The sequence below is a fragment of the Onychostruthus taczanowskii genome, unplaced genomic scaffold (assembly GCF_017590055.1).
Source record: "Onychostruthus taczanowskii isolate IOZ18803 unplaced genomic scaffold, ASM1759005v1 scaffold35, whole genome shotgun sequence".
Lineage (NCBI taxonomy): Eukaryota > Metazoa > Chordata > Aves > Passeriformes > Passeridae > Onychostruthus > Onychostruthus taczanowskii.
In genome coordinates this window covers 6,123,868-6,140,896 of record NW_024500905.1, presented here as the reverse complement: position 1 = coordinate 6,140,896, position 17,029 = coordinate 6,123,868, and positions in this window count along the sequence as shown.

Genomic DNA, 17,029 nt, shown 5'->3' with positions numbered 1-17,029 from the left:
CTCGCATAGTTCAGCTAGGTATTAGCTCATATTTCTTATACCACTTGTCCATCTAGTCAGATTCATTTGAAAGCCAGAAATTTGAATTTCTGCTTGTATTTTGTAAAGCTTCATGTTTTGAGCTAACACATGACAAACATTGTTACAGATTTGAATTACTGCAGATTAAATATACATATTTTGTTTTTCAGTATATTTTTCTATTTGAAGAAAGAAAAAAAAATTATGAGAGATTAGCCTCTCCAGAAGATGCGCTCTAGAGTCCACACTGATGTATAAATATGGAAAAAGATAGCTTGAATTGGTATTTTCGTCATGTTCAGGAATTAAACTACACATATAATATTACTGCAATGGGAAAGATTCTGATAATCCCATTTCTTTTCATGTTTAGTTTTATCTTTTTTTTTTTTAAGAGAAGAAATAAGTATGAAATACTTTTAACTACAATAATCAAAATAAACTACAATTAATTTCTTTTTACATCAGGAATGACAAAATATTTGAGAGGCCTTATTGGCCTAGATTCAATAAAAAGTTTGAGCTGGGTTTGGATATTAGCCTACTGCCTTAGTTCCTGCAGTACTCCAGGAACTTTCATTAAAAAATAGGAATATATTTTTAAATCACGTTTGTCTGAAGAGGAAATTGTTCCCAGGCAGTAAGAATCTCTTTCTCCAGCACAGAAACACTGAGGCAAAATGCAAAGACTTAGCAGCACTCTTCCTTAGTTATGAGGAAATTGAAGGGGATATACTCCTTTTGAACAGGATAGAGCTAATTTTCTTCATAGCAATTGTACAGAGATGGCTAAGCACTAGCCTTCTGATGGAAAGCAGTGAGTGAATTCCTTATTTTGCTCACATGTGCTTTTTTTTTTTTTTTTTTTTTGCTTTACCTATATAACTGGTTTATCTCAACTCATGAGTTTTCTCACTTCCCTTTCAATTCTCAACACAACCATATGATGAGAAGTGAGCAAGCACTTCTGTGGGGCTTAGCTGTTACTGGAGTTAAGTTAAGCCACAAAAGAAGCAAAGTAAGTAACTGGCTTGAAATGCCTGGATGCCTTAGTATCATTACCTAACTCTAGGCACTTGAGAATTTTCAGAAAAAAACATAAACAAAAATAGATAACTTTTTATTCATAACAGAGGTGGCTTTCTGACCGAATCTCCAGTAGAAATTATAGCTGTCTGAAAATAAAGGCACTAAAAACAACATAATTCAGATTTCTGTCTGCCAAATTTCATTCTGCATGAAAGAAGTTGAAGTTAAAAAGTATCTTTTTCTAGTAAAAAATTAGTACTGAGAGGAATGTAGGTAACACTTGCCACCTTATGCATTTTGGTCCCATCATCTTGGGTTGTACCATCTCTTGGGATGAGAAGGTGCAGCTGACTCCAACTCCTCTCCTTTCTCATATATCACTGCCTCTCCTCAAAATACTTGCAAACAGTTTGTTTCTGTCAAAATTGTCCATTATCTATTATATCCGTTATCTGTTATCACATAGTCTTGGCAAAGCCCCCTCCAATGGCAGCTAATAACTTGGTTTGAAAGCAAGCATCTTTGCCTGCTACATAGAACCCTCCATTTGCCCTCTCCATCATTCGTAGAAACTTTTTCAAAGGCAGCCCTGAAGTGTAAATGTTCTTTGTGAACATTAAAATGTCATTTCAGTGCTTGTCTGGGTATTATTGATTTCATCTAACAAGTAGGTGAAAGTCTCCAGGGACCAGTGCTGTGTAATTGCTGCTGTGACACAGCCAACTAACACCACTCTGGCCAGAAGCTTTTTGATCATAATCAATACCGAGTTTGCTTCTTTCACGCTTAAATTTCCTTCAATAAAAATGGTCATGGATGACATCAAACTGGCAGGTTATATTATTTCCACTTTGACAGTCAGACCCTCATATCACCTCATTAGGAAGTTTGAAATCTGAAGTGACGTGTGCCTGTTTTCCTTTATATCAGCCAATATTTTTTTTTAATTCAGTACCACACATGTTGCCTGATTTCCTAAATTGATTTAATTTTCAGTTTCAGTAAACTCCTTAGGTTTCCATTTTTTATTTAGAAAAAATGGGAGAAAGCAGTAAAACAGTAAAAAACAGTGAGAGTTTGACATCTTTTCACAATAAGTGAAGGTCCTTAATTTGCTACAATAAGTAGCAGTAAAACAGTAAAAAACAGTGAGAGTTTGACATCTTTTCACAATAAGTATCAAATTAAGGACCATTTAATTTCTACTACAGCGAGTGGTAATGGAAATTAAATACAGATATATATTCAGGGAAGTGGAGTAGTAAGAGGGTGGTCATGAAATAGGCATATGTCCTTAGAAATAAAAGAGGGAAAATAATGAGGTGTCCAAACATTTTTTCCATGACAGAGACTGGACTAAATGTAATATTTTTGTGAGACAAATTAAACCTAATTTTTTCTCAGTAAATATCTGATAAATTTTTTTGTATGTATTAAAAAAATCTTTTTTTTGCATTATGTCTCCTGAGTCAAACTTGAAATTCAGGCAAACACAATTGTTTCCAGGCATGCTTTTAGAAGGAAGATTATGACTCTTAAAAAAATAGTGAAATAAGCCCATAACATCTTGCCTTTCCACTATCCATCAAACAGACAGACTGAAAAACATGGCAGGACATAGGACGAAGCAAATTCTAACATTTTTATCAAAGTGCTCACAACAGATTGGCTGATGGACCATGACCTTTGTCACTGGATTTGGCCTGGTCATATCAAATGTTGAATCCTAAAGTTAGGATTAATTTTAACTCACACTCAACCCTCACTAGAGTCAGTGGAGAATGATGAAAATATATGTTGCTCCAGATATCCATGACTTTTGACTGTCTTAACTGCTGAAGGAGCCTACCTTGACATTTTACTTACCCTATTTCACACAAGGATGGGTGAACCTAGGCTTTTCCATTGCACCAAATGCAAATTTGGCAGTGATGGGGAGGCATGGTGTCTGTATATCAGCTTTGAAAGGGTTATCTGAGGTTAAAAAACTAAAAGTATCAATTAACTCCTGCCTTCAGTACAGATTCTTTCTAGAGCTAAAGACCATGGAGAAGATTCAAAACCCTCCACATGACCTGATCTTCCAGGCTACTTCACAGACATGAAAAATAACATTCAAGAGATAGGTACACGTTACAGTGTCAGATTTAGAAAAATAAAACTCTTCCTTCCTGCTGCATTGCAACACTGCATGTAGGCTATCAAAGTGAGAAGAAAATTAGGTGTCTTCTTTCTTAGCTTCTTTTTGATGCGTACTGATAAGCTTACAAATCACCTTTTTCTGTCTTGATTTTTTTACATAGGGATAATTAGGCATTCTTATTGCACATTTCATTACATGGTTGGCAAAGAATTAACACTTCTAAAACCAGAAAAAACTTCAATTCTTACAAGGAGAATTGCAATTTTTAAGGCCTGATAAACATCCTTCTAAAATAGTACACCTTTTGTCAGCAACGTGAGGATCTGAACAATAGACCCTTATTTTCAAGTTTGGAATTTCAGTTTTTTTCCTTCTCTGTGTTTTATCACTAAAAGTCTGCTAAGATGCTGGGTTTGTATAAGACTTCAGAAGAAGACAATAGGGTGTACCTAATAATCTAATGTCACTCTTAATACTGAACTTCTTTAATAGGTGATGGACATTCCTGCAAAAAGAGCATCCTACATATGACACACTTATTTCTGTTTAAAAAGAACACACAATGAGAAAAGGGAATTTGGATAATTTCTTTGACAAATTCCAAGAGTCTGACACAATTATCCATGTACTTCTTCTACCTATAAAATAATGAAATTACAATTTTAGCTCATCAAAGTTCCAACATTATAGATACTAATAACACTTTGCTATATCACAGAATCATAGAATACGCTGAGTTAGAAGAAAACCACAAGAATCACCAAGTCCAGCCCCTGGTTCTGCACGGGGCCATCTCCTAGAGTCACACCATGTGCCCCAGGGTGTTGCCCAAATGCTTCTTGAACTCTGACAGGCTTGGTGTTGTGACCACATCCCTAGGGAGCCTGTGCTCAATCCCCAAATGTACATGAGAATATGATAGTGCTGAAAGTAATTTCTAATATTTAAAATTCCATAAACATCCACAGTGCTTAGAAGGGCCTGGTTGCAATTCTTTTCTTTGAATCAGTTCTAGCTTCTATCTTGGCATTTTTTTTGTTGAGTATCAGTTAGTGGGAGAAATAACTGTATTGTCTCCTCTTCCCAAATGCTCTGGGGAAAGCGGCTCAGAAACTCCAACTATGTACGGCATTCTTCCAAACTAACCCGTTCAGCAATGCAATGTTGCTCATAATTAAGTACTATTTAGTGCATTAATTCCACTGGGGATTGCTGATAATTACACCCTCAGTATGATTTCCTCAAAGATATCATACAGACCCTTGATAAACAGCTGAGGAGAAAAATCAGGGGATTAAGTGTAATTATAGCAAAGTGGTTTACTATTAAAATAACTGAATAAAAAATAATTGGATTATGTGTGATCTTCAGCAGCTCCTAGAATTTAAACATTAATTAAATTATCATATTTCTCATTCAGAAATGGAGGGGTTGAATATTAGTTATTTTGACACTAGCAAAGCAGTAGTAACAAAATACAAAATATTTCTGCTGCATGTAGTGCTCACTGTTACTGTTGTACAGAAACATAGGTCCACTATGGTAATACTGAACTTCTTATTCTTCACTTACATTCTATTTAACTATTGCTTCCTGATGGAAAAATTCATGATAACTGGCAAAAGATTTCTTCTTGTTAAGCAATTAATGATATAACATCCAGTAAGAACCACCTATTTACCTAATTTTGTCTGAAAGTTTTTCAAATGGAAATATGTGTTATTTCTTAGTAGAAATTCCATTGTGTTGGACCATGTAGAAAAAAAATATGAAAATCTGGTTTCTTTTCTATGTTATTAGACTTTGAATATTCTATATATAAAATGCTATTATTTTTAAATGTACCATTAATAAAATGTATATATTTGCAGTACATTTTCCTCAATTGAATTTTTTTTGGAGGAAAGAAAAGCACTTTTTTAATATTAAAATCACACAGGGGCCAGAAGATAATTGTTCATTTAAAAATCCCTTTAAACACACACCAAAAAAAAAAAAAAAGAAATTGTTATTTGAGGTAAGATAAATTTTAGACAAAAATACATTTTCCCCTATATGCATTGCTATCCGCTATAGCTTTATAATAATAAGAAGAATAACAGAGGGATTGTATGATTAGTTTAAACTAAATAACCCAACAAAAGTGAACAAAAATCTCCAAGAAAGATTTAACTTGAACTTGCAGAGGAGCAAATATTTTATGTCTATATCAAGTTATCTGTATGTGTATGGGTACTGAGGGCTGCACACATCACGGTCATTCTTTAGGGGTTCACTATACCTTTGTGCCATTCTTTATGGTTACCCCTAAATGCCAAGGTGTGCATGCAGTGGGTCATTCTAAAATGATCATAACTTCAGCAAATACCTTCTGGCTTTCATAAAGACAGGTTTTTTACATTATGGATGCCGTATAGTCTGAAGTATAATCAATAAAGGCAAGGGTAAAAGGTAATATTGTGGATGACACTGTCTAGCACAATGAGACAGGGCCACGGAGATACTGTTGGAAAAAAAGAATAGAGGATATAACACATTCAAAGCATTGTTCAAAATATATGTGTTGTGACCTCTGTATCTGTAAGTCTCTGATGATATAATGAACTGTCTAGGCTGAAGCAGTAAATAAAACTTGATGGAAGGTAAGACATAACTGGGAGTGGAGGCAATCAAGATTTTTGGATTAAAAATCTCTTCATTTTCTCTGCCGTATTCTGAGCAGAAAATACTCTGTGAGGTGGACTCCTGGTGTTTTAACTAGAAGTGAGGCCCCTGAACCCAATGGCTTTCAACAGAAGTCAGGTGCCTACCACTGGAAAAAAAATATTATCTAAAAGAAAACCCACTACATTCAATGCACTCAGGCTCTTATGCCAAGCTCCTGTGAAGAGATAGCCAGTCCACCATGATTCTATCAACATTTCTATCACATCTATTAGGCAGTATTAAAAAAATAATTAAATGCAAAATGCCACTTTAGGTTTTATAATGAATGCAAATATTTAATTCACTTTATCATTAATTTGCCTTACTTGATCCATGTTTCTTCTTTTTATGTCTCTTTGGCAATTTCAGCACAGTAAGTCCAATATTCAGAGCTCATCATCAGAAGAATTGTCCACAGTAGTTGTTCTAAACAAGAGGGGTAGGGCACACCCAGCATGTATGCTGAGCTTCTTAAGCATGATGTGGTGTTCTAACAAGGTTAAACTGCCTAAACTGCTAGCCTGAATTATTCATACACTTAAATGCAATGCATAAAATATTTTACAGATTAAAGTCTGTGTGATCACTGTTAAGCTACTTCAGTATCATCTCCACACATCACTTCAAGTCCATCCGCCTCCTTCCAACACTTTGTTATCTGGCTCTTGATATCTGAGTGTTACTGACAGATAACACTGCAAGTGTGGAAGTGGAGGTACTCTCTAACTTAGGAACTATCAAAACCTTCATGAAAATTAGGTCATCTAAAATACAGTTGAGATAACAGTGATTAAAATCAAGTAAGATGTTAATAATAAGAAACTGAGATGACCACATGCAATCAGTTCTGAGAAACAGAGCAGTTAAACTGATTTAAGAATCAATCAAGTTTACTATATAGATATAAGTCATGAGGTTTCTCATTGCATGATACATAGAAAGCTCATTTTATAGGAGTAGATATTTCAAACTGAAATGAAAAAGGGGTTAATTTTCCTACATCATTTACCTGTAGTTTCTGGTCACATAATTGAGGGGAGGATCAATTTGAACATTTCCTCTAGAGTCAAATTTGGTTAATATTTCTAAAGTGGTCAATAATATTTCAAAGTTTATGCCATACTCATGTAGAAATGCATGTAATGAGACCACTAAAATAGCAAAAGCCCATCAAACGGAGCTTCTGCGAATGTCACAACAGTCCAACCAAGATATGATAAAAAAAATGCATTAGCTTTTCAGAACCGTATTTGAAATAGAAGGTAAGACCACTCAGGGTGTCTCAGAGATTAGAAGTGAGAAGTATTACTTTGAAGATCAATTCAGGGATGAACCAAGAATAAAAACAACACACCTGAATAACATTAAATTCTTACAGGTGTTAGACATCATTCATCAAAGTAATTTCCAAACTTAGGTAGAATTGTAAGCTTTATAGAGACTAATGGAAGTACTTCAGGTTTAACTGAGTTCAACCCTTGAAAACTCTTTTTGTTGGCTGTGTTTTGATGTTTATTAAACTAATCTTCAAATACTACCTCATTTTATTAAATTGTCATTAGAATCTGATGCAGGACGTTGATGTTTATTAAACTAATCTAATCTTCAAATACTACCTCATTTTATTGTCATTAGAATCTGATGCAGGACATTTGATGTCTAACCAACAATGATGATCAAATTTAACTTTTAAACATTTCTTCACTATCCTCTACAATATTCTGTCTATATACTTGGAAAGTCAAAACACACAGAAAGATTATATATTTAGCCAGTATCAGAAAGTGATGGTTAACTACATGAAAAACTATGTCCAAGTATGAACACCAGTTGTCAGCTTCCATTTGAAAGTGTTTTTTGTTTAGAAGACTGTAAGTGGTTTTACCAAGAAGGAGTGAACCTTTCTGTGTTGCTGTGGAATTAAAATATGTAAAAATATCACAGTTATAAAAGACATCTGAAAATGGTTTAGATTAGAAAATGAACAAGCAATTACAAAAGATAATTCTGAATTCCGAACTATATGCTCTTCATGATAAACTATAAATATTTATATAATTTGCATTACTTTATCTAATTTATTGAATATTTTGATAATTTAGATAAACTGGCTTTGAGAACTGACCTTGCTGAGCTCATAGCAACCTTTACAGTTGAGTTATCACCTCTTGAAAAATGGCATTATAATGAAACTGCTGACACAACCTTTACCATAGCAATGCTTCTGTAAGGAAATTTATAACAGGCAATCAAGCCTCTGGGATATCTCAGGTGTACAGTCATCTCTTGATACATTTTTTGGCACCAAAATGATCAAAAGAGTGACAATTAAGATGTTTATATTATTGTAATATCTTATCAAAACAATGTTGGAAAGACCAATGCAGCAATTTAATTTTTAACATATTTTTGTGGTTTCTTTGGGAAATAAAAAATTATATAATTCTTGTTCAAAAGAAAAGTAGTCCTTGAAGATTGCAATTATCATTATCTCTTATTCCCACCAAATGTGTCATGACCTAACATACCAAACCACCAATAAGATCTTTTAAAAATAAAAATCAAAGATGTATATAATACTGGATTTTGGCTTAAAAGGAAATAAGTACCAGTGTGAAAAAAGGGAAAATGTTAATCATATGGTGATAACTAAATATCTCAATTACTTCACAGACCAACATTTGGCATTGCAGAATTAGCAATTACACAAGGCTCATGTTGTACTTGTTGATGAGCTCTGAAGACATATTCTTACAGGCACGTCCTTTTCACAGACACTCAGGCTGAATAATCTGAAGACACTGCTGAACTTCATATAATATCCTGAATGGTCCACAAAATTCAACATCGTGGTATCCTTTTTTTGCTTTTATATCAGATCCCCACAAACTACAGTCAGGAAATACCATTTTCTGAAATGATTTGTCCATCACATATTCTGTGGTTCTTTATGAGGATACAGTTTTTAATCTAGTAATATTGCATGTTTTGGGTGTGATGTGACATTGTCTGTCCCATGAAGCTGCAAAGTATCAAGTAACTGTCATATAATTGATGAACTAAATCAGCATATTTCCATTTCTCATTACACAAACCTTATTAAATTCCTAACCCTGAAGTAGATCCTGAGGGAAAAACAAAACAACAACTGCATAAAAAATAATTCCATGTAACTAGATGGTTATTTTCTTTCATTTATAAATCAGTTTATACAAAGTTGAAAGCCATCATATTAGCAAATTATAAACATTCACTATGCCTAGAAGGTAAGAAAACAATAAAAAGGTTGATTTCAGGGAAATAAAAAGTAGAATAAAAAAACTCAACAAACATTTCTCAAAGCTTTTTGAGACAAGACACATCATGTGAAATTAGAGAACTGGCAAATATAGAGGTAAAAAATCTAAAGCTTTGCCATTGCTATTCTGCCTATTTAAAGATGAGGTAAAGTGACTTTTTCAACTAATGTATTTCAAGATGTAGCTGAGACATCATTTCAAAGTTAAAAGTTCAATAAGCAAAAGCAAGTTTTGTAATTGAAGAAACAACATTCAGAAAAAGAATATTTTGTCACTGAGGTGAATGCTTAAGTTCACATTTGAGAGAAACACTACAGTAGATAAGTGTTATATTTGGGTTTTTGCAGTCCCTGGGGACATGTCAGTACTCCCAGGCATGAAGAAAGAAATGACAGAAGCCATCTCTGATCCAGAAATAATTTACAAAATGCTGGTTTACTAGAAACACTCATGCACTAATAGCTTCTAGAACGGTCATGTGGGGACCCATTCTGTTTCAGCTCAGAGCATGAATAGCGCTAGCTAGCAGCCTTCACACTCTACAGGCATCCAGGGAGAGGGTGATTGACCTTGCATGATTTGCTGCTTACAGCCTTTTCTACAAAACTGGAAGAACACTCTCTGTCCACAGAAGAGTTGAAGGTGTGATGGTGAGAACAGCTTCAAGAGTGTGGACTCTTCCTTCCCACAGAAAGAGAAGATAGGGCCTTTGTAGGCTGAAACACAGTCTGTGAAAGCAGCTTAACTCTATCTGTTTCAGGGAAAATTAATTCACAGAAAGGGTTTTTTGGCTCGGTGGGGGGTACCTTTGCTTAGTTTATTTATTTGTTTTTAATGTTCTTTCCTGCTCTATGTCAAGGAAAAATCACCTTGAATATAAATAATGTGAGCAGGTAAGTAAGCCACTACTGATGGTGAGTTTAGATAAGCAGTTATCCATTTGAAATTATTCTGCTGCTGACATGTGGTTGAAGGATTGCCTGAGAGTTCACAAGGAAAAATCTTTTATGTCTAGGATTAAGTGATTCTTGGTCTACACTGCTGCAAACAGAAGCACAACTGCAATCTTATTTCTGAGTTTTTGTCATTATTACATACCTGTCTGTCCTGTTTCACCCTCCTTTAAAAGGTTTGAGAATGTAGACAGTAACAGCAGCCTACTGAGGAGCATTACTGAAGTTCTGAATCAGGTAGGTGCTTTAAGTGATTTGAGTTTTTTTCTTCATTTAACAAACATTATCTTGCAACAAAACATCAGCTTTACAAAAGAGGCCCTGACATTTAAAGTGGATTTCTTCACTGTTAAATATATATTAAAAATCTCTTTCTAGCTGTTGTTTAGTAGCCCCAAGTTTCCATGGACCCTAACATGGGCAAGCAGAGAGCAAAGGTCTGTCAAGTGGGAGTAACTCAAGAGCTTTCTGTATGTCCACGCTTACTTTTTCTGTCTACCTCCTCAGACAAATTGACCTGAGGCATTAGAACCAGCATTTATTTTGTTTGCACAGATGGGTCAGAGGAATTCTGTACCAGGCTGCCTGAAAGTAAGACTTGGCTCTTCTGGACATAGTACAGCCGAATAAAAGGGAATACTTAAGTGTCATTGCAGAGCTTCTAGTGCTTTTGTAAGAGTCTGTAGTTTCCATGCCCTGAAAATGCTCTGGGACAAAGAACTTCATGGATGAGGCTGATCGTCACACAGTGCACTAGCAGTCTCCATTTGAGTGACACTAAAAAGAATGAAAGAAAGGTCACATTCATAACTTATGTGAGCTAACTGGACCGGTTATTCACAATACAGTGATTTGACAGAAATGCATGCAGCTTCCATATAGAAAAGAGACTAACAATTATTCTTTTGGATGTTTGCAATCTTCTCTATAAAAAAGGAATGAAATGATCCAGATATAAACTGAGACATTTATGTGGTAGCTGTATGTGTCTACCTGGTATGTGTCTAGCTATATGCCTCTATCTGGGTAAAAATGAAGAAAACTAATGTATGTGTATGTACAGATCAGTATTTTTTTTCTCATTACACAGCAAACTGTAATGATAATTTTATAATAGAAAAACTATATATGTAATACATGAGTCCAAAGATAATTAAGCAGAGCAAAAGCTGAATAAAATGCATCACAGCATTAGCAGTAGGACAATAACTGTAGATATTAATAGAAATTTGTAAGACATAGAAGATAAATATGAGGTTAGCTTAAAAATGCAATCTTCATTATGCTGTTCCAGACTCTGAGTTAGGATTTGACCCCCTCTCTGTCTGTCATTCCTTCATCAATAACTTCTGTTAACCCATTGAAAACAAACCCAACAGAGGCATTTAGATCCTGAAAGATATTAAAATCCCACACTTGTGTTTCACAGCACAGTGAATGAAATTGAGTCATTTTTTTTAAGCCTCAAGGTTTGGATAGCTAGCCAATAGAACAATTATTTTTTTTATTACTAGAGAATGTTGATTGTGTTGTTTTTATATAGTCAGCTGGGCAGGAAAAGAAAAGGTGTCTGCTCTGAAGGTTATGTGGTTCAACTGGAGAAGATCCCTCCTGGAAGAGATGGCTCTTTCCCTGTAAGGAATGAAAGCTGAAAACATACGAACAAGAATCCTTCAGCATAACCTGGACTAAAAGACTCCAAAAAAGGCAGAGAGAAGATGTATTGTCTATCTAACACTAGCAGAAAAGTGATTTTTTAAAAATCCAGATGTGATTGCAAAAGATTGCAACCATTTTCAAGACCTTTTCAAGGATGTGGTAGGACAAGGAACGATTTTTTTCCCAAAACCTTACTACCGTATCGCAGCATTTAAATTACACTAATTCATAAGGTTTTTCTTATATAGATTATGTTAAATTAAATTGTGTTAAATTAAATGTATTCCAACCTCTAACTCCTTACAGTGTTCTCAACAGGCTCTGAAAAGGTAACTATGGTAGCAGTCTGACTGAAAACCCACAGAAAAAATAATTTGGAAGCTTTACAAACAATATATTTCATATTATTGCACCTAATGTTGCAGAACGATTTGTCAATGAAATCCTGGCAGAACTGCCCTAACATCTGGAAAATTGTAAAATGCAACATATCAGCTGGTCACACACACACCGATTGTAAATAATTATGATAATTATCTTTCCTTCTGAGCTGTGCTCATTTCTGCCTTGGGATTATTAGAACTATCAACAAACAGGGAGCAAAACACCTCCACAAAATATGAAGAGAAGAAATCACAATGCCTGAAGTAGGTTTAACTAATAGCTCAGATAGAAAAATATGGTTAGCTGTACATGCACAAGTTTGTTTGTACTTCAGAAATTTCATTCCAAGTAGAAGTGTTTCAGTGAAATAATAACCAGCCAACTCTGTAGGGTCTTTTCAGCGCCTTTGACAAGGTGGCAAGATTGATAACAATTCGCTTCACCCTGAAGAAAGTTCCCTGCCTGAAATTCCCTTCAGACATCTCAGGAGAGCTGTAGGGCTTCTGTTTGAAGGTGTATCCAGAGGCAGTTCTTTTGGATAAAGATACAAGGTTTTCACCAGCAGACATAATGGCAATATTTGAGTACCTTTTGAAAATTTTTTTCCCAGATATAGGGCAAAATATTGTTATAAGATCTGTAGCCATTTCTATCAAGTTTTGAGTACAATCTGTTGATCATCTAATAACACATTCTTTTCTTCTAGAACCCAACAGAATCTTTGTCATATTTTACTTCAGAAATATTCTCTTACTTGAGTCAGGGATAGACACTCTGAGTTAGGTTTTGTCCCAATTAACACAATCAATTTACAAGACTTTTACAATTAAAATTCTGCTTCTAACTCTTCTTTAATTGTGAGTCAATTCTTCCAACCAAGACACAGGATTTGACACAAGCTTTATTTCCAACAACATGCCCGTTGTTAATTCAATCTCACGACCTGACATTGTCATTAAGCCATCACCCCTTTTCTGCAGTTCCCCTTTTAACTGATTTAATTCAATGTATTGACACCATCCTTCACCCTTGGACTCGCTTGCAAATTCCAGGGCTTAAACTTCTGGGCAAGTTACTGCAGCTTAACTTTGATATTCGTTTGTACATATTTTGCATGCAGCCATGCAAGTTAAGGCATTTAAGAAACTGTACAAGTAATGTTGCTTTATACATTTTCATAGTTAAATTGAGACACTTTACTTCCCGTTGTTAGAGATCTAAAACTGTAAACATATATGTTCATTTCATGCATGATACATTTTTTAACATAAAAAATGAATCAAGACCTTATCCTTTATCAATTTTTCTGAATCAAGTACATACTGACCTTACCTATCTCATTTGAATGATATTCCGTATCTCTCCTTCAGACTCTAGTTTAGATCTTGAATTGTCAAGAACTCATTGTTTTCCATTTTAATGACCACAACTGGGATCTAACACTTCTGCTTGTGGCATCTGTCTGTTGATTGTTGTTGATTGTTGATTGTCTGACCTAGGTTTAAAGAAGCAATCAGAAAAATCAACATCAGCACTTCTGGAAACATGAGATCAAGAATGCCTGTGTTAGGGACAGTATGATCACAATTCATGGTTGATCTGCCTTCTGACCTACTATTGTCCATTCCTGTCCGTTGCTTACAGCTTTCCAGTAACACAGACTTATTTGTTAACCTCCCATATATTTCTGACAAATTTTGACTTGTAGAAAAATAAAGCCCTTCTTTTTAACTCTTCCCACTCCTCTGCTCTCATTAGCATTGTTATCCCTTTGCTGTGTTATGCTAAAGAGGTTTCCTGTTGTGTCTCTGACAAGAAATGAAGTGCTGCATTAAATCATTAAATTTTACATTAAATCATTTAATACATGGCTTCAATGTGCTACTTTGTTTATGTGTATCAGAGGTTAAAATACAGAAGAAAAAGACAACATACACTGTACTAGATAACTTTAAAGGTTTTACTTTCCATCTGACTGTGTATGCAACCATGATTTATAGGCAAGAAGCCTATGCAAGGTAAATAATCTCCATTTGAGAAGGGTCAGTCTTAAGAAGAAAACCCCATGGTTTCAAATCCTAAAATAGGTTTACATCTTTATTTATGAGGACTATTAAAATAACCACTCCATACTTTTTCATCTGTATGAATGTGTGATATTGCTAAAAACAGTTGAACCATTAAGACAATGGAGAATTGCTGTATAAATTCCCCTTAAATCTCCCATGACCCTTCTTGCAAGAGTATAAAAAAACCCCTCTTTTAGGTAGAAGAAAAGTCCCCAAATCCACTTCCACCTAAGACATTTCAGTCCTATGACATAGCATGGAATGCAGGGTAAGGCATTTGTTTCTCTTGTCTCTGAATTTCTGGAAAGCAGATTAAATTCTGCTTTATGGCTCATGTTATCACTGAACTCATTCATTAAAATTACATTTTAAAACATTGATAATTGTCTAATTTTCAATATAGTATGCTTCTTAATTCCATCTCTATTTGAAAATTATTTAATAGGCCTCTGTTTAGCAAGGTATGCAATAATTCTCTGCTTTGCTCTTGGGCTATATATGCATTTTTTACATTCATCTCACTAACTACAGAACTCCATTCACATAACTATATTTACAAGGGGAAATAGCCCTTAGTGTTAATTAAATTTGCCACTTCTTGAGACTATTAATTAACTTGTGATCCACTTTGTGAATATGGCATTCTTTGGTTTCCAAAAATAACAAACACATTGTACTTTGTGAAATTGGAATGATGCATAAAATGTCATTACAAAAGTTGTCCACTGTCATCTTATAATCAGAAGTAATTATGTGTATATTTTTTTTTTTTTGTCTCTAAAATCAATACAAACCTTTTATTTTCCCAGGAAGGCCATTAGATGTCATTACCATTGTTATCTGGAAATAGAGTCAGAATTAACTTTCCATGCCTGACAGCAGCTCTTTTGTTAGACACATTTTTTTTTTCAAATGCTATGATTTGTACACTGTTCTAGGCAAAATTTATGAATTTTACACATTTCCCAAGTTCTATTTGAGCAGATATTCCTGGGGTTGGATTCAAAAAGGCTTCTTTTGGTCAACAGAAATAAACCAATGGCACAAATGGAAGAGAAGAATAAACCAGGGAAATCTTCATGCCATACCTATAATTATTACCTTGATTTGTATAGACTGTGGATAGACCTGAATATAAAAAGATACTAAAAATATTCAATCTCCCAGTGCTGGTCATGAAAGAATTCAATTTACTTCAGTATCTTAAAGCACTTCAGCAGTTTGTAGTTGTATTTCTAAAGCAGTAACTGGTCTTAAGATATTAACTTGGAGCAAACCTGCAACTAACAGATTATCCATTGAGTCCATTGAAACAAATATTTGCCTGTCAATCTTAGGGCTATAAATTACATCCCTATTTTACAGGGTATCTTCACATCTCTAGGGCTTTAGGCTTAGCTCATATACATGCCTTATGAACCCTTTATCTAGAGGGCAGAAGCAAAGAGATGTTACAGAGTGGTCATGGATGTACTGAACATGCCTGTGGAATAATTTAGTGATGGAAACAATCACTGGATATCCTTTGGTACTCACTCAGGTCTTTTTGGTCTGCTATTTTTAAAGAGGCACAAGAGATTGTGTTGTGTTCTCCATATCTATTTCTTCACATGCTTACTGACATTATTTTATGGATATATTAGGAGATGATAATCTGGTTTGTACTACAAGAGAGCTTTGTTAATTCAGAGAGCAGAAAATATTTAAATTTAAGAAAAAATGTCAGAGCAGTGGCTGAGCAGTGGCTTTTCTACCTGATAGAGTGCACACTTTACAGAGAATCTTACGTAAATTAGTAGAGAAAATAATTTTACAAATTTGTAGTTTTGCCTTCTTGTGTTCTTCATTCCACCTGCTTCTTTTTAGAGTGCTTTTATCCCCTAGAGGTACCATCAGAATATAATAATATATAATCAGCACATTTCAAGACATGGTTGCTGCATTGTGGTACATGGAGTGAAGCTTGTACATGAGTAGTTGCTGATCATGGGAGCTGAATCTCAGCAGAATTGTTTTCTGAAAGGTCTTACACTTATTCACCCTTCAGAATGACACTGTCTCAGCTCAGAAAGCTTGTTCGAGCTGCCAGAGTGTGATGCTCTTCAGATTTTAGGTCAGGTGTGCTGACATGCCATGGCATGCTCCTTTTTATAAACCCAAAAGAGCTTCTCAGGTATTTGCCAGCAGATTAACAGGTTACTCTAGTGTATGCCATAAAAAAAAAATTCCCTTGCAACAACTAGAAAGATTTGTCTAAGAAGATTGAACAGAGAATCATGGTATTGTGACATAAATTCCAATTAATGCTCCATATCTGAAAAATGAAAAGGGTCTAATAGCAATATTTCACACAACCCCATGCTTATCTTTGCATATAGCAGGAGAGATTTTCAAACCAATTTATGGGAGTAATAAAATTCTTTCATTTTCTTAGTAAGCATCTAGACATGACAAAGGCAAGCTATTTCAATAACTAGGAAATCTTTTATGAGAAAAATGGGAATTATTCAAGATTCTTTTCACACAGATGTGTTCACATGAAATTATGTAGATCTATACCTTTCTACTTTTTCTATAACAAAATCTTATAGGTGTGATTCACCATTGTATTATGACAGTTCATAGTATTGCAACATTTTGTAAATCAGTGTGTGATCTACGTTCAGACAGTGTCAAATCAGTGTCAAATCTGGTCTATCAGAGAAACTCTTCTTTAGGCATATGTATCATTATAATGACCAGGCTCTTATATTCATTCTTTAGTGA